Source organism: Staurois parvus, unplaced genomic scaffold (assembly GCF_062004578.1).
Source record: "Staurois parvus isolate SC_StPar_1 unplaced genomic scaffold, SC_StPar_1.0 ptg000333l, whole genome shotgun sequence".
In the NCBI taxonomy this organism is placed as follows: Eukaryota; Metazoa; Chordata; class Amphibia; order Anura; family Ranidae; genus Staurois; species Staurois parvus.
The window spans coordinates 570,014-594,036 of record NW_028318129.1 but is presented as its reverse complement, the minus strand read 5'-3'; the positions used below and the strand labels follow the sequence as shown (position 1 = coordinate 594,036).

The window sequence follows — 24,023 nt, the reverse complement described above, 5'->3', positions numbered from 1 at the left end:
GCCAGCGCTCTCCTCAGCCGCTTTGGCGCTCTCACGCCTGCTCTCCAGTCGCCTTGCGCCGACACATTCCGCTGCGCTCCCCAGGCCGGGGGACAGCAGCGGGGAAGGCACGCGCGCCGGCCCCCCAAGCCAGCCAGAAGCAACAGAGCCGCCGAAGGCCACGATACCTGCGCCCTGAGGCGGTTAGAGCGCTGGGCCCGCTGCTGGAGGCAGGGGCCTGAGCGTCAGGGCCCTGTGGTGTGCGCAAGGGGGAGCCGGCCACTGGGGCGGTGAAAAAGAGCGAGGGCCGGAGCGCAAGGAACTGGCGTTTGTAGGCCCCGGTGCCAGCAGGGTCCCTAGCCTTGGTTTGGGTCAGGGGCAGGGAGGCGGGAGCGCTGTGCGGCGCCCCGAGAGGTCTGGCTGGCAAGCGAGCTTGGCCCCTTGCTTTGCGGTGTGCTTTGCGGCTGCTGTGTCCAAAGCTTGCTCCCTGCGGCTGGTGTGCTGCTCAGCCCTGCGAGCCAAAGGCTTGAAGTCAGGCCAGGGGAAGGCGGGAAGGAGAAGGAGGAGCGGTTGAGGCCAGGCTGGTGTGGTGTGCTTGTGCGTGAGGAGGTGCGGTCAGGAAGAGGTTAAAGAGGGAGCAAAGCAGCGGGAGGGAGGGAGGCAGGGGTTTGAGGAGAGTGAGTGAGAGAGGAGAGACGGGGCGGTGTGTGTCAGTTGTGCCGGTGGGTGAAAAGGAAAGAGCAGTAGCAGCAGGCGGCTTGTCCTGGGTAGTAGAGCCGAGGAAAGGCGGAGGCCAGGCTGCCCGTGACAAGTAGAAGAGGCTTGAAGGAGAGCCTGAGTACTGCCTATGGCCACACCACCCTGAACGCGCCCGATCTCGTCTGATCTCGGAAGCTAAGCAGGGTCGGGCCTGGTTAGTACTTGGATGGGAGACCGCCTGGGAATACCAGGTGCTGTAGGCTTTTGCTTTTCCTCCAGCAGGGGTCACTCTCCTCCACCATGGCTCTTTCACATTCACTTTTACCTCCCCGCTCTCCAAGCCCTCCTGCTGCACACCTGCACTCAAGCAAACAACCTTTTCATCCCCTGCTCGTTTGCCAGCTCGGCCCACTCACAAACAAATCAGCCCTCTCAAAATACAATGCTAGCTGCTGCATCGGAACACTCACAGACAGAAGAGCAAGAAAAAACTCACAAGAAATGCATGGCTAACAAATCAGGCGCTCATTTGCAGCTTCACCAGGGAACACAGGTATCTCACCCCCTTCACCAAACAGGGCTTAGTGCTTGCTGGCAAATCCCTTCTTGGCAATCCCAGAGGTCAGGCGTTACCTGGAGTTGGCCACCAGCTTTGCACACATCTCAGGAGGGATTTTGGCCCACTCCTCTTGGCAGATCCTCTCCAAATCATGAAGGTTTGGCGGCTGACGTTTGGCAACTCCAACTTTCAGCTCCCTCCACAGAGATATTGTCAGCCGGATGAAGGTCTGGAGACTGGCTAGGCCACTCCAGGAGCTTAACGTGCTTCTTCTCCAGCCGCTGCTTTGTTGCCTTGGCCGCGTGTTTTGGCTCCTTGTCATGCTGGAACAGCCACCCGCCATTCATTTTCAATGCCCTGGCTGAGGGGAGAAGGTTCTCGCCCAAGATTTGCCGCTCCGTTGCCCCGTCCATGGTCCCCTTGATGCGGTGCAGTTGTCCTGTCCCCTTAGCAGAAAAACACCCCCAAAGCAGCATATTTCCACCGCCATGTTTGACAGTTGGGATGGTGTTCTTGGGGTCATAGGCAGCATTCCTCGTCCTCCTCCTCCTCCTCCAAACGCGGCGAGTTGAGTTGATGCCAAAGAGCTCCATTTTGGTGGTCTCATCTGACCAGGACACTTTCAACCAGTCCTGCTCTGCCTCATTCAGATGTTCAGTGGCAAACTTCAGACGGGCCTGGACATGTGCTCTCTTGAGCAGAGTGACCTTGCGGGCACTGCGGGATTAAAATCCTCGTCGGCGTAGTGTGTTACCCATTGTTCTCTTGGTGACTGCGGTCCCAGCTGGCCGGAGATCATTGACAAGATCCTCACTCGTAGTTCTGGGATGATGCCTCACTGTTGTCATGATCATTGACACTCCACGAGGGGAGATCTTGCTCGGTGCACCGGTCCTAGGGAGACTGACAGTTGCTTTGTGTTTCTTCCATTTGCGAATGATTGCACCGACTGTTGTCACCTTCTCACTAAGCTGCTTGGCCATAGTTTGGTAGCCCAGTCCAGCCTTGTGTAGGTCTTCGATCCTGTTGCTGACATCCCTGGACAGCTCTTTGGTCTTTGCCGTGGTGGAGGGTTTGGAATCTGATGGTTTGATTGCTCCTGTGGACAGGTGTCTTTTATACAGGTAAGAAAATGAGATTAGCATCTCTCCCTTTAAGAGGCTTCTTCTAATCTCAGCTTGTTACCTGTGTGAAAGACACCTGGGAGCCAGAAATGCTGCTGAATGATAGGGGATGGAATACTTATTTCCCTCAGGAACATGCGAATCAGTGCATCATTGGTTAGACATGCAGTGCTTTTGAATGTTTTCTTGCTAGTCTGTCTCTCAGTCAATACACCTAGCATTGGATTTTTAGACCGATCGATCATTTGTTTGTGAGCGGGCAAAGATTCAAAATCAGCAGGGGGTGAAATACTCCTTTCCTTCACTGTAGCTCCCCCAAAGTCCTCAGGCCAGCCTAGGCTTTTGTGAGCCCGCTTCCCTTTTGCGGCCCGCTCTTTTCAAAACACGCTGGCTTTCTTCTCTGTGTCCCTCAGGAGCTGGCCATGCATCCAGCCCCCTCCGGCAGCGGAGCAACGCTCAGACGCCACACCCCAGCCAGCTAGCCCCGTCCTGCATCCCGCTTTGGCTCCACGGCCCAGCCCTTTGCCAGCGCTCTCCTCAGCCGCTTTGGCGCTCTCACGCCTGCTCTCCAGTCGCCTTGCGCCGACACATTCCGCTGCGCTCCCCAGGCCGGGGGACAGCAGCGGGGAAGGCACGCGCGCCGGCCCCCCAAGCCAGCCAGAAGCAACAGAGCCGCCGAAGGCCACGATACCTGCGCCCTGAGGCGGTTAGAGCGCTGGGCCCGCTGCTGGAGGCAGGGGCCTGAGCGTCAGGGCCCTGTGGTGTGCGCAAGGGGGAGCCGGCCACTGGGGCGGTGAAAAAGAGCGAGGGCCGGAGCGCAAGGAACTGGCGTTTGTAGGCCCCGGTGCCAGCAGGGTCCCTAGCCTTGGTTTGGGTCAGGGGCAGGGAGGCGGGAGCGCTGTGCGGCGCCCCGAGAGGTCTGGCTGGCAAGCGAGCTTGGCCCCTTGCTTTGCGGTGTGCTTTGCGGCTGCTGTGTCCAAAGCTTGCTCCCTGCGGCTGGTGTGCTGCTCAGCCCTGCGAGCCAAAGGCTTGAAGTCAGGCCAGGGGAAGGCGGGAAGGAGAAGGAGGAGCGGTTGAGGCCAGGCTGGTGTGGTGTGCTTGTGCGTGAGGAGGTGCGGTCAGGAAGAGGTTAAAGAGGGAGCAAAGCAGCGGGAGGGAGGGAGGCAGGGGTTTGAGGAGAGTGAGTGAGAGAGGAGAGACGGGGCGGTGTGTGTCAGTTGTGCCGGTGGGTGAAAAGGAAAGAGCAGTAGCAGCAGGCGGCTTGTCCTGGGTAGTAGAGCCGAGGAAAGGCGGAGGCCAGGCTGCCCGTGACAAGTAGAAGAGGCTTGAAGGAGAGCCTGAGTACTGCCTACGGCCACACCACCCTGAAAGCGCCTGATCTCGTCTGATCTCGGAAGCTAAGCAGGGTCGGGCCTGGTTAGTACTTGGATGGGAGACCGCCTGGGAATACCAGGTGCTGTAGGCTTTTGCTTTTCCTCCAGCAGGGGTCACTCTCCTCCATGGCTCTTTCACATTCGCTTTTACCTCCCCGCTCTCCAAGCCCTCCTGCTGCACACCTGCACTCAAGGAAACAACCTTTTCATCCCCTGCTCGTTTGCCAGCTCGGCCCACTCACAAACAAATCAGCCCTCTCAAAATACAATGCTAGCTGCTGCATCGGAACACTCACAGACAGAAGAGCAAGAAAAAACTCACAAGAAATGCATGGCTAACAAATCAGGCGCTCATTTGCAGCTTCACCAGGGAACACAGGTATCTCACCCCCTTCACCAAACAGGGCTTAGTGCTTGCTGGCAAATCCCTTCTTGGCAATCCCAGAGGTCAGGCGTTACCTGGAGTTGGCCACCAGCTTTGCACACATCTCAGGAGGGATTTTGGCCCACTCCTCTTGGCAGATCCTCTCCAAATCATGAAGGTTTGGCGGCTGACGTTTGGCAACTCCAACTTTCAGCTCCCTCCACAGAGATATTGTCAGCCGGATGAAGGTCTGGAGACTGGCTAGGCCACTCCAGGAGCTTAACGTGCTTCTTCTCCAGCCGCTGCTTTGTTGCCTTGGCCGCGTGTTTTGGCTCCTTGTCATGCTGGAACAGCCACCCGCCATTCATTTTCAATGCCCTGGCTGAGGGGAGAAGGTTCTCGCCCAAGATTTGCCGCTCCGTTGCCCCGTCCATGGTCCCCTTGATGCGGTGCAGTTGTCCTGTCCCCTTAGCAGAAAAACACCCCCAAAGCAGCATATTTCCACCGCCATGTTTGACAGTTGGGATGGTGTTCTTGGGGTCATAGGCAGCATTCCTCGTCCTCCTCCTCCTCCTCCAAACGCGGCGAGTTGAGTTGATGCCAAAGAGCTCCATTTTGGTGGTCTCATCTGACCAGGACACTTTCAACCAGTCCTGCTCTGCCTCATTCAGATGTTCAGTGGCAAACTTCAGACGGGCCTGGACATGTGCTCTCTTGAGCAGAGGGACCTTGCGGGCACTGCGGGATTTCAATCCTCGTCGGCGTAGTGTGTTACCCATTGTTCTCTTGGTGACTGCGGTCCCAGCTGGCCGGAGATCATTGACAAGATCCTCACTCGTAGTTCTGGGATGATGCCTCACTGTTGTCATGATCATTGACACTCCACGAGGGGAGATCTTGCTCGGTGCACCGGTCCTAGGGAGACTGACAGTTGCTTTGTGTTTCTTCCATTTGCGAATGATTGCACCGACTGTTGTCACCTTCTCACTAAGCTGCTTGGCCATAGTTTGGTAGCCCAGTCCAGCCTTGTGTAGGTCTTCGATCCTGTTGCTGACATCCCTGGACAGCTCTTTGGTCTTTGCCGTGGTGGAGGGTTTGGAATCTGATGGTTTGATTGCTCCTGTGGACAGGTGTCTTTTATACAGGTAAGAAAATGAGATTAGCATCTCTCCCTTTAAGAGGCTGCTTCTAATCTCAGCTTGTTACCTGTGTGAAAGACACCTGGGAGCCAGAAATGCTGCTGAATGATAGGGGATGGAATACTTATTTCCCTCAGGAACATGCGAATCAGCGCATCATTGGTTAGACATGCAGTGCTTTTGAATGTTTTCTTGCTAGTCTGTCTCTCAGTCAATACACCTAGCATTGGATTTTTAGACCGATCGATCATTTGTTTGTGAGCGGGCAAAGATTCAAAATCAGCAGGGGGTGAAATACTCCTTTCCTTCACTGTAGCTCCCCCAAAGTCCTCAGGCCAGCCTAGGCTTTTGTGAGCCCGCTTCCCTTTTGCGGCCCGCTCTTTTCAAAACACGCTGGCTTTCTTCTCTGTGTCCCTCAGGAGCTGGCCACGCATCCAGCCCCCTCCGGCAGCGGAGCAACGCTCAGACGCCACCCCCCAGCCAGCTAGCCCCGTCCTGCATCCCGCTTAGGCTCCACGGCCCAGCCCTTTGCCAGCGCTCTCCTCAGCCGCTTTGGCGCTCTCACGCCTGCTCTCCAGTCGCCTTGCGCCGACACATTCCGCTGCGCTCCCCAGGCCGGGGGACAGCAGCGGGGAAGGCACGCGCGCCGGCCCCCCAAGCCAGCCAGAAGCAACAGAGCCGCCGAAGGCCACGATACCTGCTCCCTGAGGCGGTTAGAGCGCTGGGCCCGCTGCTGGAGGCAGGGGCCTGAGCGTCAGGGCCCTGTGGTGTGCGCAAGGGGGAGCCGGCCACTGGGGCGGTGAAAAAGAGCGAGGGCCGGAGCGCAAGGAACTGGCGTTTGTAGGCCCCGGTGCCAGCAGGGTCCCTAGCCTTGGTTTGGGTCAGGGGCAGGGAGGCGGGAGCGCTGTGCGGCGCCCCGAGAGGTCTGGCTGGCAAGCGAGCTTGGCCCCTTGCTTTGCGGTGCGCTTTGCGGCTGCTGTGTCCAAAGCTTGCTCCCTGCGGCTGGTGTGCTGCTCAGCCCTGCGAGCCAAAGGCTTGAAGTCAGGCCAGGGGAAGGCGGGAAGGAGAAGGAGGAGCGGTTGAGGCCAGGCTGGTGTGGTGTGCTTGTGCGTGAGGAGGTGCGGTCAGGAAGAGGTTAAAGAGGGAGCAAAGCAGCGGGAGGGAGGGAGGCAGGGGTTTGAGGAGAGTGAGTGAGAGAGGAGAGACGGGGCGGTGTGTGTCAGTTGTGCCGGTGGGTGAAAAGGAAAGAGCAGTAGCAGCAGGCGGCTTGTCCTGGGTAGTAGAGCCGAGGAAAGGCGGAGGCCAGGCTGCCCGTGACAAGTAGAAGAGGCTTGAAGGAGAGCCTGAGTACTGCCTACGGCCACACCACCCTGAACGCGCCCGATCTCGTCTGATCTCGGAAACTAAGCAGGGTCGGGCCTGGTTAGTACTTGGATGGGAGACCGCCTGGGAATACCAGGTGCTGTAGGCTTTTGCTTTTCCTCCAGCAGGGGTCACTCTCCTCCATGACTCTTTCACATTCGCTTTTACCTCCCCGCTCTCCAAGCCCTCCTGCTGCACACCTGCACTCAAGCAAACAACCTTTTCATCCCCTGCTCGTTTGCCAGCTCGGCCCACTCACAAACAAATCAGCCCTCTCAAAATACAATGCTAGCTGCTGCATCGGAACACTCACAGACAGAAGAGCAAGAAAAAACTCACAAGAAATGCATGGCTAACAAATCAGGCGCTCATTTGCAGCTTCACCAGGGAACACAGGTATCTCACCCCCTTCACCAAACAGGGCTTAGTGCTTGCTGGCAAATCCCTTCTTGGCAATCCCAGAGGTCAGGCGTTACCTGGAGTTGGCCACCAGCTTTGCACACATCTCAGGAGGGATTTTGGCCCACTCCTCTTGGCAGATCCTCTCCAAATCATGAAGGTTTGGCGGCTGACGTTTGGCAACTCCAACTTTCAGCTCCCTCCACAGAGATATTGTCAGCCGGATGAAGGTCTGGAGACTGGCTAGGCCACTCCAGGAGCTTAACGTGCTTCTTCTCCAGCCGCTGCTTTGTTGCCTTGGCCGCGTGTTTTGGCTCCTTGTCATGCTGGAACAGCCACCCGCCATTCATTTTCAATGCCCTGGCTGAGGGGAGAAGGTTCTCGCCCAAGATTTGCCGCTCCGTTGCCCCGTCCATGGTCCCCTTGATGCGGTGCAGTTGTCCTGTCCCCTTAGCAGAAAAACACCCCCAAAGCAGCATATTTCCACCGCCATGTTTGACAGTTGGGATGGTGTTCTTGGGGTCATAGGCAGCATTCCTCGTCCTCCTCCTCCTCCTCCAAACGCGGCGAGTTGAGTTGATGCCAAAGAGCTCCATTTTGGTGGTCTCATCTGACCAGGACACTTTCAACCAGTCCTGCTCTGCCTCATTCAGATGTTCAGTGGCAAACTTCAGACGGGCCTGGACATGTGCTCTCTTGAGCAGAGGGACCTTGCGGGCACTGCGGGATTTCAATCCTCGTCGGCGTAGTGTGTTACCCATTGTTCTCTTGGTGACTGCGGTCCCAGCTGGCCGGAGATCATTGACAAGATCCTCACTCGTAGTTCTGGGATGATGCCTCACTGTTGTCATGATCATTGACACTCCACGAGGGGAGATCTTGCTCGGTGCACCGGTCCTAGGGAGACTGACAGTTGCTTTGTGTTTCTTCCATTTGCGAATGATTGCACCGACTGTTGTCACCTTCTCACTAAGCTGCTTGGCCATAGTTTGGTAGCCCAGTCCAGCCTTGTGTAGGTCTTCGATCCTGTTGCTGACATCCCTGGACAGCTCTTTGGTCTTTGCCGTGGTGGAGGGTTTGGAATCTGATGGTTTGATTGCTCCTGTGGACAGGTGTCTTTTATACAGGTAAGAAAATGAGATTAGCATCTCTCCCTTTAAGAGGCTGCTTCTAATCTCAGCTTGTTACCTGTGTGAAAGACACCTGGGAGCCAGAAATGCTGCTGAATGATAGGGGATGGAATACTTATTTCCCTCAGGAACATGCGAATCAGCGCATCATTGGTTAGACATGCAGTGCTTTTGAATGTTTTCTTGCTAGTCTGTCTCTCAGTCAATACACCTAGCATTGGATTTTTAGACCGATCGATCATTTGTTTGTGAGCGGGCAAAGATTCAAAATCAGCAGGGGGTGAAATACTCCTTTCCTTCACTGTAGCTCCCCCAAAGTCCTCAGGCCAGCCTAGGCTTTTGTGAGCCCGCTTCCCTTTTGCGGCCCGCTCTTTTCAAAACACGCTGGCTTTCTTCTCTGTGTCCCTCAGGAGCTGGCCACGCATCCAGCCCCCTCCGGCAGCGGAGCAACGCTCAGACGCCACCCCCCAGCCAGCTAGCCCCGTCCTGCATCCCGCTTAGGCTCCACGGCCCAGCCCTTTGCCAGCGCTCTCCTCAGCCGCTTTGGCGCTCTCACGCCTGCTCTCCAGTCGCCTTGCGCCGACACATTCCGCTGCGCTCCCCAGGCCGGGGGACAGCAGCGGGGAAGGCACGCGCGCCGGCCCCCCAAGCCAGCCAGAAGCAACAGAGCCGCCGAAGGCCACGATACCTGCTCCCTGAGGCGGTTAGAGTGCTGGGCCCGCTGCTGGAGGCAGGGGCCTGAGCGTCAGGGCCCTGTGGTGTGCGCAAGGGGGAGCCGGCCACTGGGGCGGTGAAAAAGAGCGAGGGCCGGAGCGCAAGGAACTGGCGTTTGTAGGCCCCGGTGCCAGCAGGGTCCCTAGCCTTGGTTTGGGTCAGGGGCAGGGAGGCGGGAGCGCTGTGCGGCGCCCCGAGAGGTCTGGCTGGCAAGCGAGCTTGGCCCCTTGCTTTGCGGTGCGCTTTGCGGCTGCTGTGTCCAAAGCTTGCTCCCTGCGGCTGGTGTGCTGCTCAGCCCTGCGAGCCAAAGGCTTGAAGTCAGGCCAGGGGAAGGCGGGAAGGAGAAGGAGGAGCGGTTGAGGCCAGGCTGGTGTGGTGTGCTTGTGCGTGAGGAGGTGCGGTCAGGAAGAGGTTAAAGAGGGAGCAAAGCAGCGGGAGGGAGGGAGGCAGGGGTTTGAGGAGAGTGAGTGAGAGAGGAGAGACGGGGCGGTGTGTGTCAGTTGTGCCGGTGGGTGAAAAGGAAAGAGCAGTAGCAGCAGGCGGCTTGTCCTGGGTAGTAGAGCCGAGGAAAGGCGGAGGCCAGGCTGCCCGTGACAAGTAGAAGAGGCTTGAAGGAGAGCCTGAGTACTGCCTACGGCCACACCACCCTGAACACGCCCGATCTCGTCTGATCTCGGAAGCTAAGCAGGGTCGGGCCTGGTTAGTACTTGGATGGGAGACCGCCTGGGAATACCAGGTGCTGTAGGCTTTTGCTTTTCCTCCAGCAGGGGTCACTCTCCTCCACCATGGCTCTTTCACATTCACTTTTACCTCCCCGCTCTCCAAGCCCTCCTGCTGCACACCTGCACTCAAGCAAACAACCTTTTCATCCCCTGCTCGTTTGCCAGCTCGGCCCACTCACAAACAAATCAGCCCTCTCAAAATACAATGCTAGCTGCTGCATCGGAACAGTCACAGACAGAAGAGCAAGAAAAAACTCACAAGAAATGCATGGCTAACAAATCAGGCGCTCATTTGCAGCTTCACCAGGGAACACAGGTATCTCACCCCCTTCACCAAACAGGGCTTAGTGCTTGCTGGCAAATCCCTTCTTGGCAATCCCAGAGGTCAGGCGTTACCTGGAGTTGGCCACCAGCTTTGCACACATCTCAGGAGGGATTTTGGCCCACTCCTCTTGGCAGATCCTCTCCAAATCATGAAGGTTTGGCGGCTGACGTTTGGCAACTCCAACTTTCAGCTCCCTCCACAGAGATATTGTCAGCCGGATGAAGGTCTGGAGACTGGCTAGGCCACTCCAGGAGCTTAACGTGCTTCTTCTCCAGCCGCTGCTTTGTTGCCTTGGCCGTGTGTTTTGGCTCCTTGTCATGCTGGAACAGCCACCCGCCATTCATTTTCAATGCCCTGGCTGAGGGGAGAAGGTTCTCGCCCAAGATTTGCCGCTCCGTTGCCCCGTCCATGGTCCCCTTGATGCGGTGCAGTTGTCCTGTCCCCTTAGCAGAAAAACACCCCCAAAGCAGCATATTTCCACCGCCATGTTTGACAGTTGGGATGGTGTTCTTGGGGTCATAGGCAGCATTCCTCGTCCTCCTCCTCCTCCTCCAAACGCGGCGAGTTGAGTTGATGCCAAAGAGCTCCATTTTGGTGGTCTCATCTGACCAGGACACTTTCAACCAGTCCTGCTCTGCCTCATTCAGATGTTCAGTGGCAAACTTCAGACGGGCCTGGACATGTGCTCTCTTGAGCAGAGTGACCTTGCGGGCACTGCGGGATTAAAATCCTCGTCGGCGTAGTGTGTTACCCATTGTTCTCTTGGTGACTGCGGTCCCAGCTGGCCGGAGATCATTGACAAGATCCTCACTCGTAGTTCTGGGATGATGCCTCACTGTTGTCATGATCATTGACACTCCACGAGGGGAGATCTTGCTCGGTGCACCGGTCCTAGGGAGACTGACAGTTGCTTTGTGTTTCTTCCATTTGCGAATGATTGCACCGACTGTTGTCACCTTCTCACTAAGCTGCTTGGCCATAGTTTGGTAGCCCAGTCCAGCCTTGTGTAGGTCTTCGATCCTGTTGCTGACATCCCTGGACAGCTCTTTGGTCTTTGCCGTGGTGGAGGGTTTGGAATCTGATGGTTTGATTGCTCCTGTGGACAGGTGTCTTTTATACAGGTAAGAAAATGAGATTAGCATCTCTCCCTTTAAGAGGCTTCTTCTAATCTCAGCTTGTTACCTGTGTGAAAGACACCTGGGAGCCAGAAATGCTGCTGAATGATAGGGGATGGAATACTTATTTCCCTCAGGAACATGCGAATCAGTGCATCATTGGTTAGACATGCAGTGCTTTTGAATGTTTTCTTGCTAGTCTGTCTCTCAGTCAATACACCTAGCATTGGATTTTTAGACCGATCGATCATTTGTTTGTGAGCGGGCAAAGATTCAAAATCAGCAGGGGGTGAAATACTCCTTTCCTTCACTGTAGCTCCCCCAAAGTCCTCAGGCCAGCCTAGGCTTTTGTGAGCCCGCTTCCCTTTTGCGGCCCGCTCTTTTCAAAACACGCTGGCTTTCTTCTCTGTGTCCCTCAGGAGCTGGCCATGCATCCAGCCCCCTCCGGCAGCGGAGCAACGCTCAGACGCCACACCCCAGCCAGCTAGCCCCGTCCTGCATCCCGCTTTGGCTCCACGGCCCAGCCCTTTGCCAGCGCTCTCCTCAGCCGCTTTGGCGCTCTCACGCCTGCTCTCCAGTCGCCTTGCGCCGACACATTCCGCTGCGCTCCCCAGGCCGGGGGACAGCAGCGGGGAAGGCACGCGCGCCGGCCCCCCAAGCCAGCCAGAAGCAACAGAGCCGCCGAAGGCCACGATACCTGCGCCCTGAGGCGGTTAGAGCGCTGGGCCCGCTGCTGGAGGCAGGGGCCTGAGCGTCAGGGCCCTGTGGTGTGCGCAAGGGGGAGCCGGCCACTGGGGCGGTGAAAAAGAGCGAGGGCCGGAGCGCAAGGAACTGGCGTTTGTAGGCCCCGGTGCCAGCAGGGTCCCTAGCCTTGGTTTGGGTCAGGGGCAGGGAGGCGGGAGCGCTGTGCGGCGCCCCGAGAGGTCTGGCTGGCAAGCGAGCTTGGCCCCTTGCTTTGCGGTGTGCTTTGCGGCTGCTGTGTCCAAAGCTTGCTCCCTGCGGCTGGTGTGCTGCTCAGCCCTGCGAGCCAAAGGCTTGAAGTCAGGCCAGGGGAAGGCGGGAAGGAGAAGGAGGAGCGGTTGAGGCCAGGCTGGTGTGGTGTGCTTGTGCGTGAGGAGGTGCGGTCAGGAAGAGGTTAAAGAGGGAGCAAAGCAGCGGGAGGGAGGGAGGCAGGGGTTTGAGGAGAGTGAGTGAGAGAGGAGAGACGGGGCGGTGTGTGTCAGTTGTGCCGGTGGGTGAAAAGGAAAGAGCAGTAGCAGCAGGCGGCTTGTCCTGGGTAGTAGAGCCGAGGAAAGGCGGAGGCCAGGCTGCCCGTGACAAGTAGAAGAGGCTTGAAGGAGAGCCTGAGTACTGCCTATGGCCACACCACCCTGAACGCGCCCGATCTCGTCTGATCTCGGAAGCTAAGCAGGGTCGGGCCTGGTTAGTACTTGGATGGGAGACCGCCTGGGAATACCAGGTGCTGTAGGCTTTTGCTTTTCCTCCAGCAGGGGTCACTCTCCTCCACCATGGCTCTTTCACATTCACTTTTACCTCCCCGCTCTCCAAGCCCTCCTGCTGCACACCTGCACTCAAGCAAACAACCTTTTCATCCCCTGCTCGTTTGCCAGCTCGGCCCACTCACAAACAAATCAGCCCTCTCAAAATACAATGCTAGCTGCTGCATCGGAACACTCACAGACAGAAGAGCAAGAAAAAACTCACAAGAAATGCATGGCTAACAAATCAGGCGCTCATTTGCAGCTTCACCAGGGAACACAGGTATCTCACCCCCTTCACCAAACAGGGCTTAGTGCTTGCTGGCAAATCCCTTCTTGGCAATCCCAGAGGTCAGGCGTTACCTGGAGTTGGCCACCAGCTTTGCACACATCTCAGGAGGGATTTTGGCCCACTCCTCTTGGCAGATCCTCTCCAAATCATGAAGGTTTGGCGGCTGACGTTTGGCAACTCCAACTTTCAGCTCCCTCCACAGAGATATTGTCAGCCGGATGAAGGTCTGGAGACTGGCTAGGCCACTCCAGGAGCTTAACGTGCTTCTTCTCCAGCCGCTGCTTTGTTGCCTTGGCCGCGTGTTTTGGCTCCTTGTCATGCTGGAACAGCCACCCGCCATTCATTTTCAATGCCCTGGCTGAGGGGAGAAGGTTCTCGCCCAAGATTTGCCGCTCCGTTGCCCCGTCCATGGTCCCCTTGATGCGGTGCAGTTGTCCTGTCCCCTTAGCAGAAAAACACCCCCAAAGCAGCATATTTCCACCGCCATGTTTGACAGTTGGGATGGTGTTCTTGGGGTCATAGGCAGCATTCCTCGTCCTCCTCCTCCTCCTCCAAACGCGGCGAGTTGAGTTGATGCCAAAGAGCTCCATTTTGGTGGTCTCATCTGACCAGGACACTTTCAACCAGTCCTGCTCTGCCTCATTCAGATGTTCAGTGGCAAACTTCAGACGGGCCTGGACATGTGCTCTCTTGAGCAGAGTGACCTTGCGGGCACTGCGGGATTAAAATCCTCGTCGGCGTAGTGTGTTACCCATTGTTCTCTTGGTGACTGCGGTCCCAGCTGGCCGGAGATCATTGACAAGATCCTCACTCGTAGTTCTGGGATGATGCCTCACTGTTGTCATGATCATTGACACTCCACGAGGGGAGATCTTGCTCGGTGCACCGGTCCTAGGGAGACTGACAGTTGCTTTGTGTTTCTTCCATTTGCGAATGATTGCACCGACTGTTGTCACCTTCTCACTAAGCTGCTTGGCCATAGTTTGGTAGCCCAGTCCAGCCTTGTGTAGGTCTTCGATCCTGTTGCTGACATCCCTGGACAGCTCTTTGGTCTTTGCCGTGGTGGAGGGTTTGGAATCTGATGGTTTGATTGCTCCTGTGGACAGGTGTCTTTTATACAGGTAAGAAAATGAGATTAGCATCTCTCCCTTTAAGAGGCTTCTTCTAATCTCAGCTTGTTACCTGTGTGAAAGACACCTGGGAGCCAGAAATGCTGCTGAATGATAGGGGATGGAATACTTATTTCCCTCAGGAACATGCGAATCAGTGCATCATTGGTTAGACATGCAGTGCTTTTGAATGTTTTCTTGCTAGTCTGTCTCTCAGTCAATACACCTAGCATTGGATTTTTAGACCGATCGATCATTTGTTTGTGAGCGGGCAAAGATTCAAAATCAGCAGGGGGTGAAATACTCCTTTCCTTCACTGTAGCTCCCCCAAAGTCCTCAGGCCAGCCTAGGCTTTTGTGAGCCCGCTTCCCTTTTGCGGCCCGCTCTTTTCAAAACACGCTGGCTTTCTTCTCTGTGTCCCTCAGGAGCTGGCCATGCATCCAGCCCCCTCCGGCAGCGGAGCAACGCTCAGACGCCACACCCCAGCCAGCTAGCCCCGTCCTGCATCCCGCTTTGGCTCCACGGCCCAGCCCTTTGCCAGCGCTCTCCTCAGCCGCTTTGGCGCTCTCACGCCTGCTCTCCAGTCGCCTTGCGCCGACACATTCCGCTGCGCTCCCCAGGCCGGGGGACAGCAGCGGGGAAGGCACGCGCGCCGGCCCCCCAAGCCAGCCAGAAGCAACAGAGCCGCCGAAGGCCACGATACCTGCGCCCTGAGGCGGTTAGAGCGCTGGGCCCGCTGCTGGAGGCAGGGGCCTGAGCGTCAGGGCCCTGTGGTGTGCGCAAGGGGGAGCCGGCCACTGGGGCGGTGAAAAAGAGCGAGGGCCGGAGCGCAAGGAACTGGCGTTTGTAGGCCCCGGTGCCAGCAGGGTCCCTAGCCTTGGTTTGGGTCAGGGGCAGGGAGGCGGGAGCGCTGTGCGGCGCCCCGAGAGGTCTGGCTGGCAAGCGAGCTTGGCCCCTTGCTTTGCGGTGTGCTTTGCGGCTGCTGTGTCCAAAGCTTGCTCCCTGCGGCTGGTGTGCTGCTCAGCCCTGCGAGCCAAAGGCTTGAAGTCAGGCCAGGGGAAGGCGGGAAGGAGAAGGAGGAGCGGTTGAGGCCAGGCTGGTGTGGTGTGCTTGTGCGTGAGGAGGTGCGGTCAGGAAGAGGTTAAAGAGGGAGCAAAGCAGCGGGAGGGAGGGAGGCAGGGGTTTGAGGAGAGTGAGTGAGAGAGGAGAGACGGGGCGGTGTGTGTCAGTTGTGCCGGTGGGTGAAAAGGAAAGAGCAGTAGCAGCAGGCGGCTTGTCCTGGGTAGTAGAGCCGAGGAAAGGCGGAGGCCAGGCTGCCCGTGACAAGTAGAAGAGGCTTGAAGGAGAGCCTGAGTACTGCCTACGGCCACACCACCCTGAAAGCGCCTGATCTCGTCTGATCTCGGAAGCTAAGCAGGGTCGGGCCTGGTTAGTACTTGGATGGGAGACCGCCTGGGAATACCAGGTGCTGTAGGCTTTTGCTTTTCCTCCAGCAGGGGTCACTCTCCTCCATGGCTCTTTCACATTCGCTTTTACCTCCCCGCTCTCCAAGCCCTCCTGCTGCACACCTGCACTCAAGGAAACAACCTTTTCATCCCCTGCTCGTTTGCCAGCTCGGCCCACTCACAAACAAATCAGCCCTCTCAAAATACAATGCTAGCTGCTGCATCGGAACACTCACAGACAGAAGAGCAAGAAAAAACTCACAAGAAATGCATGGCTAACAAATCAGGCGCTCATTTGCAGCTTCACCAGGGAACACAGGTATCTCACCCCCTTCACCAAACAGGGCTTAGTGCTTGCTGGCAAATCCCTTCTTGGCAATCCCAGAGGTCAGGCGTTACCTGGAGTTGGCCACCAGCTTTGCACACATCTCAGGAGGGATTTTGGCCCACTCCTCTTGGCAGATCCTCTCCAAATCATGAAGGTTTGGCGGCTGACGTTTGGCAACTCCAACTTTCAGCTCCCTCCACAGAGATATTGTCAGCCGGATGAAGGTCTGGAGACTGGCTAGGCCACTCCAGGAGCTTAACGTGCTTCTTCTCCAGCCGCTGCTTTGTTGCCTTGGCCGCGTGTTTTGGCTCCTTGTCATGCTGGAACAGCCACCCGCCATTCATTTTCAATGCCCTGGCTGAGGGGAGAAGGTTCTCGCCCAAGATTTGCCGCTCCGTTGCCCCGTCCATGGTCCCCTTGATGCGGTGCAGTTGTCCTGTCCCCTTAGCAGAAAAACACCCCCAAAGCAGCATATTTCCACCGCCATGTTTGACAGTTGGGATGGTGTTCTTGGGGTCATAGGCAGCATTCCTCGTCCTCCTCCTCCTCCTCCAAACGCGGCGAGTTGAGTTGATGCCAAAGAGCTCCATTTTGGTGGTCTCATCTGACCAGGACACTTTCAACCAGTCCTGCTCTGCCTCATTCAGATGTTCAGTGGCAAACTTCAGACGGGCCTGGACATGTGCTCTCTTGAGCAGAGGGACCTTGCGGGCACTGCGGGATTTCAATCCTCGTCGGCGTAGTGTGTTACCCATTGTTCTCTTGGTGACTGCGGTCCCAGCTGGCCGGAGATCATTGACAAGATCCTCACTCGTAGTTCTGGGATGATGCCTCACTGTTGTCATGATCATTGACACTCCACGAGGGGAGATCTTGCTCGGTGCACCGGTCCTAGGGAGACTGACAGTTGCTTTGTGTTTCTTCCATTTGCGAATGATTGCACCGACTGTTGTCACCTTCTCACTAAGCTGCTTGGCCATAGTTTGGTAGCCCAGTCCAGCCTTGTGTAGGTCTTCGATCCTGTTGCTGACATCCCTGGACAGCTCTTTGGTCTTTGCCGTGGTGGAGGGTTTGGAATCTGATGGTTTGATTGCTCCTGTGGACAGGTGTCTTTTATACAGGTAAGAAAATGAGATTAGCATCTCTCCCTTTAAGAGGCTGCTTCTAATCTCAGCTTGTTACCTGTGTGAAAGACACCTGGGAGCCAGAAATGCTGCTGAATGATAGGGGATGGAATACTTATTTCCCTCAGGAACATGCGAATCAGCGCATCATTGGTTAGACATGCAGTGCTTTTGAATGTTTTCTTGCTAGTCTGTCTCTCAGTCAATACACCTAGCATTGGATTTTTAGACCGATCGATCATTTGTTTGTGAGCGGGCAAAGATTCAAAATCAGCAGGGGGTGAAATACTCCTTTCCTTCACTGTAGCTCCCCCAAAGTCCTCAGGCCAGCCTAGGCTTTTGTGAGCCCGCTTCCCTTTTGCGGCCCGCTCTTTTCAAAACACGCTGGCTTTCTTCTCTGTGTCCCTCAGGAGCTGGCCACGCATCCAGCCCCCTCCGGCAGCGGAGCAACGCTCAGACGCCACCCCCCAGCCAGCTAGCCCCGTCCTGCATCCCGCTTAGGCTCCACGGCCCAGCCCTTTGCCAGCGCTCTCCTCAGCCGCTTTGGCGCTCTCACGCCTGCTCTCCAGTCGCCTTGCGCCGACACATTCCGCTGCGCTCCCCAGGCCGGGGGACAGCAGCGGGGAAGGCACGCGCGCCGGCCCCCCAAGCCAGCCAGAAGCAACAGAGCCGCCGAAGGCCACGATACCTGCTCCCTGAGGCGGTTAGAGCGCTGGGCCCGCTGCTGGAGGCAGGGGCCTGAGCGTCAGGGCCCTGTGGTGTGCGCAAGGGGGAGCCGGCCACTGGGGCGGTGAAAAAGAGCGAGGGCCGGAGCGCAAGGAACTGGCGTTTGTAGGCCCCGGTGCCAGCAGGGTCCCTAGCCTTGGTTTGGGTCAGGGGCAGGGAGGCGGGAGCGCTGTGCGGCGCCCCGAGAGGTCTGGCTGGCAAGCGAGCTTGGCCCCTTGCTTTGCGGTGCGCTTTGCGGCTGCTGTGTCCAAAGCTTGCTCCCTGCGGCTGGTGTGCTGCTCAGCCCTGCGAGCCAAAGGCTTGAAGTCAGGCCAGGGGAAGGCGGGAAGGAGAAGGAGGAGCGGTTGAGGCCAGGCTGGTGTGGTGTGCTTGTGCGTGAGGAGGTGCGGTCAGGAAGAGGTTAAAGAGGGAGCAAAGCAGCGGGAGGGAGGGAGGCAGGGGTTTGAGGAGAGTGAGTGAGAGAGGAGAGACGGGGCGGTGTGTGTCAGTTGTGCCGGTGGGTGAAAAGGAAAGAGCAGTAGCAGCAGGCGGCTTGTCCTGGGTAGTAGAGCCGAGGAAAGGCGGAGGCCAGGCTGCCCGTGACAAGTAGAAGAGGCTTGAAGGAGAGCCTGAGTACTGCCTACGGCCACACCACCCTGAACGCGCCCGATCTCGTCTGATCTCGGAAACTAAGCAGGGTCGGGCCTGGTTAGTACTTGGATGGGAGACCGCCTGGGAATACCAGGTGCTGTAGGCTTTTGCTTTTCCTCCAGCAGGGGTCACTCTCCTCCATGACTCTTTCACATTCGCTTTTACCTCCCCGCTCTCCAAGCCCTCCTGCTGCACACCTGCACTCAAGCAAACAACCTTTTCATCCCCTGCTCGTTTGCCAGCTCGGCCCACTCACAAACAAATCAGCCCTCTCAAAATACAATGCTAGCTGCTGCATCGGAACACTCACAGACAGAAGAGCAAGAAAAAACTCACAAGAAATGCATGGCTAACAAATCAGGCGCTCATTTGCAGCTTCACCAGGGAACACAGGTATCTCACCCCCTTCACCAAACAGGGCTTAGTGCTTGCTGGCAAATCCCTTCTTGGCAATCCCAGAGGTCAGGCGTTACCTGGAGTTGGCCACCAGCTTTGCACACATCTCAGGAGGGATTTTGGCCCACTCCTCTTGGCAGATCCTCTCCAAATCATGAAGGTTTGGCGGCTGACGTTTGGCAACTCCAACTTTCAGCTCCCTCCACAGAGATATTGTCAGCCGGATGAAGGTCTGGAGACTGGCTAGGCCACTCCAGGAGCTTAACGTGCTTCTTCTCCAGCCGCTGCTTTGTTGCCTTGGCCGCGTGTTTTGGCTCCTTGTCATGCTGGAACAGCCACCCGCCATTCATTTTCAATGCCCTGGCTGAGGGGAGAAGGTTCTCGCCCAAGATTTGCCGCTCCGTTGCCCCGTCCATGGTCCCCTTGATGCGGTGCAGTTGTCCTGTCCCCTTAGCAGAAAAACACCCCCAAAGCAGCATATTTCCACCGCCATGTTTGACAGTTGGGATGGTGTTCTTGGGGTCATAGGCAGCATTCCTCGTCCTCCTCCTCCTCCTCCAAACGCGGCGAGTTGAGTTGATGCCAAAGAGCTCCATTTTGGTGGTCTCATCTGACCAGGACACTTTCAACCAGTCCTGCTCTGCCTCATTCAGATGTTCAGTGGCAAACTTCAGACGGGCCTGGACATGTGCTCTCTTGAGCAGAGGGACCTTGCGGGCACTGCGGGATTTCAATCCTCGTCGGCGTAGTGTGTTACCCATTGTTCTCTTGGTGACTGCGGTCCCAGCTGGCCGGAGATCATTGACAAGATCCTCACTCGTAGTTCTGGGATGATGCCTCACTGTTGTCATGATCATTGACACTCCACGAGGGGAGATCTTGCTCGGTGCACCGGTCCTAGGGAGACTGACAGTTGCTTTGTGTTTCTTCCATTTGCGAATGATTGCACCGACTGTTGTCACCTTCTCACTAAGCTGCTTGGCCATAGTTTGGTAGCCCAGTCCAGCCTTGTGTAGGTCTTCGATCCTGTTGCTGACATCCCTGGACAGCTCTTTGGTCTTTGCCGTGGTGGAGGGTTTGGAATCTGATGGTTTGATTGCTCCTGTGGACAGGTGTCTTTTATACAGGTAAGAAAATGAGATTAGCATCTCTCCCTTTAAGAGGCTGCTTCTAATCTCAGCTTGTTACCTGTGTGAAAGACACCTGGGAGCCAGAAATGCTGCTGAATGATAGGGGATGGAATACTTATTTCCCTCAGGAACATGCGAATCAGCGCATCATTGGTTAGACATGCAGTGCTTTTGAATGTTTTCTTGCTAGTCTGTCTCTCAGTCAATACACCTAGCATTGGATTTTTAGACCGATCGATCATTTGTTTGTGAGCGGGCAAAGATTCAAAATCAGCAGGGGGTGAAATACTCCTTTCCTTCACTGTAGCTCCCCCAAAGTCCTCAGGCCAGCCTAGGCTTTTGTGAGCCCGCTTCCCTTTTGCGGCCCGCTCTTTTCAAAACACGCTGGCTTTCTTCTCTGTGTCCCTCAGGAGCTGGCCACGCATCCAGCCCCCTCCGGCAGCGGAGCAACGCTCAGACGCCACCCCCCAGCCAGCTAGCCCCGTCCTGCATCCCGCTTAGGCTCCACGGCCCAGCCCTTTGCCAGCGCTCTCCTCAGCCGCTTTGGCGCTCTCACGCCTGCTCTCCAGTCGCCTTGCGCCGACACATTCCGCTGCGCTCCCCAGGCCGGGGGACAGCAGCGGGGAAGGCACGCGCGCCGGCCCCCCAAGCCAGCCAGAAGCAACAGAGCCGCCGAAGGCCACGATACCTGCTCCCTGAGGCGGTTAGAGTGCTGGGCCCGCTGCTGGAGGCAGGGGCCTGAGCGTCAGGGCCCTGTGGTGTGCGCAAGGGGGAGCCGGCCACTGGGGCGGTGAAAAAGAGCGAGGGCCGGAGCGCAAGGAACTGGCGTTTGTAGGCCCCGGTGCCAGCAGGGTCCCTAGCCTTGGTTTGGGTCAGGGGCAGGGAGGCGGGAGCGCTGTGCGGCGCCCCGAGAGGTCTGGCTGGCAAGCGAGCTTGGCCCCTTGCTTTGCGGTGCGCTTTGCGGCTGCTGTGTCCAAAGCTTGCTCCCTGCGGCTGGTGTGCTGCTCAGCCCTGCGAGCCAAAGGCTTGAAGTCAGGCCAGGGGAAGGCGGGAAGGAGAAGGAGGAGCGGTTGAGGCCAGGCTGGTGTGGTGTGCTTGTGCGTGAGGAGGTGCGGTCAGGAAGAGGTTAAAGAGGGAGCAAAGCAGCGGGAGGGAGGGAGGCAGGGGTTTGAGGAGAGTGAGTGAGAGAGGAGAGACGGGGCGGTGTGTGTCAGTTGTGCCGGTGGGTGAAAAGGAAAGAGCAGTAGCAGCAGGCGGCTTGTCCTGGGTAGTAGAGCCGAGGAAAGGCGGAGGCCAGGCTGCCCGTGACAAGTAGAAGAGGCTTGAAGGAGAGCCTGAGTACTGCCTACGGCCACACCACCCTGAACGCGCCCGATCTCGTCTGATCTCGGAAACTAAGCAGGGTCGGGCCTGGTTAGTACTTGGATGGGAGACCGCCTGGGAATACCAGGTGCTGTAGGCTTTTGCTTTTCCTCCAGCAGGGGTCACTCTCCTCCATGGCTCTTTCACATTCGCTTTTACCTCCCCGCTCTCCAAGCCCTCCTGCTGCACACCTGCACTCAAGCAAACAACCTTTTCATCCCCTGCTCGTTTGCCAGCTCGGCCCACTCACAAACAAATCAGCCCTCTCAAAATACAATGCTAGCTGCTGCATCGGAACACTCACAGACAGAAGAGCAAGAAAAAACTCACAAGAAATGCATGGCTAACAAATCAGGCGCTCATTTGCAGCTTCACCAGGGAACACAGGTATCTCACCCCCTTCACCAAACAGGGCTTAGTGCTTGCTGGCAAATCCCTTCTTGGCAATCCCAGAGGTCAGGCGTTACCTGGAGTTGGCCACCAGCTTTGCACACATCTCAGGAGGGATTTTGGCCCACTCCTCTTGGCAGATCCTCTCCAAATCATGAAGGTTTGGCGGCTGACGTTTGGCAACTCCAACTTTCAGCTCCCTCCACAGAGATATTGTCAGCCGGATGAAGGTCTGGAGACTGGCTAGGCCACTCCAGGAGCTTAACGTGCTTCTTCTCCAGCCGCTGCTTTGTTGCCTTGGCCGCGTGTTTTGGCTCCTTGTCATGCTGGAACAGCCACCCGCCATTCATTTTCAATGCCCTGGCTGAGGGGAGAAGGTTCTCGCCCAAGATTTGCCGCTCCGTTGCCCCGTCCATGGTCCCCTTGATGCGGTGCAGTTGTCCTGTCCCCTTAGCAGAAAAACACCCCCAAAGCAGCATATTTCCACCGCCATGTTTGACAGTTGGGATGGTGTTCTTGGGGTCATAGGCAGCATTCCTCGTCCTCCTCCTCCAAACGCGGCGAGTTGAGTTGATGCCAAAGAGCTCCATTTTGGTGGTCTCTTTTGACCAGGACACTTTCAACCAGTCCTGCTCTGCCTCATTCAGATGTTCAGTGACAAACTTCAGACGGGCCTGGACATGTGCTCTCTTGAGCAGAGGGACCTTGCGGGCACTGCGGGATTTCAATCCTCGTCGGCGTAGTGTGTTACCCATTGTTCTCTTGGTGACTGCGGTCCCAGCTGGCCGGAGATCATTGACAAGATCCTCACTCGTAGTTCTGGGATGATGCCTCACTGTTGTCATGATCATTGACACTCCACGAGGGGAGATCTTGCTCGGTGCACCGGTCCTAGGGAGACTGACAGTTGCTTTGTGTTTCTTCCATTTGCGAATGATTGCACCGACTGTTGTCACCTTCTCACTAAGCTGCTTGGCCATAGTTTGGTAGCCCAGTCCAGCCTTGTGTAGGTCTTCGATCCTGTTGCTGACATCCCTGGACAGCTCTTTGGTCTTTGCCGTGGTGGAGGGTTTGGAATCTGATGGTTTGATTGCTCCTGTGGACAGGTGTCTTTTATACAGGTAAGAAAATGAGATTAGCATCTCTCCCTTTAAGAGGCTGCTTCTAATCTCAGCTTGTTACCTGTGTGAAAGACACCTGGGAGCCAGAAATGCTGCTGAATGATAGGGGATGGAATACTTATTTCCCTCAGGAACATGCGAATCAGTGCATCATTGGTTAGACATGCAGTGCTTTTGAATGTTTTCTTGCTAGTCTGTCTCTCAGTCAATACACCTAGCATTGGATTTTTAGACCGATCGATCATTTGTTTGTGAGCGGGCAAAGATTCAAAATCAGCAGGGGGTGAAATACTCCTTTCCTTCACTGTAGCTCCCCCAAAGTCCTCAGGCCAGCCTAGGCTTTTGTGAGCCCGCTTCCCTTTTGCGGCCCGCTCTTTTCAAAACACGCTGGCTTTCTTCTCTGTGTCCCTCAGGAGCTGGCCACGCATCCAGCCCTCTCCGGCAGCGAAGCAACGCTCAGACGCCACCCCCCAGCCAGCTAGCCCCGTCCTGCATCCCGCTTAGGCTCCACGGCCCAGCCCTTTGCCAGCGCTCTCCTCAGCCGCTTTGGCGCTCTCACGCCTGCTCTCCAGTCGCCTTGCGCCGACACATTCCGCTGCGCTCCCCAGGCCGGGGGACAGCAGCGGGGAAGGCACGCGCGCCGGCCCCCCAAGCCAGCCAGAAGCAACAGAGCCGCCGAAGGCCACGATACCTGCGCCCTGAGGCGGTTAGAGCGCTGGGCCCGCTGCTGGAGGCAGGGGCCTGAGCGTCAGGGCCCTGTGGTGTGCGCAAGGGGGAGCCGGCCACTGGGGCGGTGAAAAAGAGCGAGGGCCGGAGTGCAAGGAACTGGCGTTTGTAGGCCCCGGTGCCAGCAGGGTCCCTAGCCTTGGTTTGGGTCAGGGGCAGGGAGGCGGGAGCGCTGTGCGGCGCCCCGAGAGGTCTGGCTGGCAAGCGAGCTTGGCCCCTTGCTTTGCGGTGCGCTTTGCGGCTGCAGTGTCCAAAGCTTGCTCCCTGCGGCTGGTGTGCTGCTCAGCCCTGCGAGCCAAAGGCTTGAAGTCAGGCCAGGGGAAGGCGGGAAGGAGAAGGAGGAGCGGTTGAGGCCAGGCTGGTGTGGTGTGCTTGTGCGTGAGGAGGTGCGGTCAGGAAGAGGTTAAAGAGGGAGCAAAGCAGCGGGAGGGAGGGAGGCAGGGGTTTGAGGAGAGTGAGTGAGAGAGGAGAGACGGGGCGGTGTGTGTCAGTTGTGCCGGTGGGTGAAAAGGAAAGAGCAGTAGCAGCAGGCGGCTTGTCCTGGGTAGTAGAGCCGAGGAAAGGCGGAGGCCAGGCTGCCCGTGACAAGTAGAAGAGGCTTGAAGGAGAGCCTGAGTACTGCCTACGGCCACACCACCCTGAACGCGCCCGATCTCGTCTGATCTCGGAAGCTAAGCAGGGTCGGGCCTGGTTAGTACCTGGATGGGAGACCGCCTGGGAATACCAGGTGCTGTAGGCTTTTGCTTTTCCTCCAGCAGGGGT

The 24,023-nt window shown here is 57.0% G+C and overlaps 9 non-coding genes across 9 annotated transcripts; all 9 read left to right on the top strand.

Annotated features, from left to right (window-relative positions):
* The first annotated feature begins 822 nt into the window (after nt 1-822).
* On the top strand, nt 823-941 carry LOC149457177 (5S ribosomal RNA). The gene has a single exon (XR_016313742.1). It is a non-coding gene; the product is annotated as a 5S ribosomal RNA (ribosomal RNA).
* A 2,766-nt stretch (nt 942-3,707) lies between these two features.
* On the top strand, nt 3,708-3,826 carry LOC149457176 (5S ribosomal RNA). The gene has a single exon (XR_016313656.1). It is a non-coding gene; the product is annotated as a 5S ribosomal RNA (ribosomal RNA).
* Nucleotides 3,827-6,589: 2,763 nt separating this feature from the next.
* On the top strand, nt 6,590-6,708 carry LOC149457175 (5S ribosomal RNA). The gene has a single exon (XR_016313687.1). It is a non-coding gene; the product is annotated as a 5S ribosomal RNA (ribosomal RNA).
* Nucleotides 6,709-9,471: 2,763 nt separating this feature from the next.
* LOC149457174 (5S ribosomal RNA) lies at nt 9,472-9,590 on the top strand. The gene has a single exon (XR_016313733.1). It is a non-coding gene; the product is annotated as a 5S ribosomal RNA (ribosomal RNA).
* Nucleotides 9,591-12,356: 2,766 nt separating this feature from the next.
* LOC149457173 (5S ribosomal RNA) lies at nt 12,357-12,475 on the top strand. The gene has a single exon (XR_016313741.1). It is a non-coding gene; the product is annotated as a 5S ribosomal RNA (ribosomal RNA).
* Nucleotides 12,476-15,241: 2,766 nt separating this feature from the next.
* LOC149457172 (5S ribosomal RNA) lies at nt 15,242-15,360 on the top strand. The gene has a single exon (XR_016313655.1). It is a non-coding gene; the product is annotated as a 5S ribosomal RNA (ribosomal RNA).
* Nucleotides 15,361-18,123: 2,763 nt separating this feature from the next.
* Nucleotides 18,124-18,242, top strand: LOC149457171 (5S ribosomal RNA). Its single transcript, XR_016313686.1, has one exon. It is a non-coding gene; the product is annotated as a 5S ribosomal RNA (ribosomal RNA).
* Nucleotides 18,243-21,005: 2,763 nt separating this feature from the next.
* LOC149457170 (5S ribosomal RNA) lies at nt 21,006-21,124 on the top strand. Its single transcript, XR_016313685.1, has one exon. It is a non-coding gene; the product is annotated as a 5S ribosomal RNA (ribosomal RNA).
* A 2,757-nt stretch (nt 21,125-23,881) lies between these two features.
* On the top strand, nt 23,882-24,000 carry LOC149457169 (5S ribosomal RNA). Its single transcript, XR_016313732.1, has one exon. It is a non-coding gene; the product is annotated as a 5S ribosomal RNA (ribosomal RNA).
* Nucleotides 24,001-24,023: the final 23 nt, after the last annotated feature.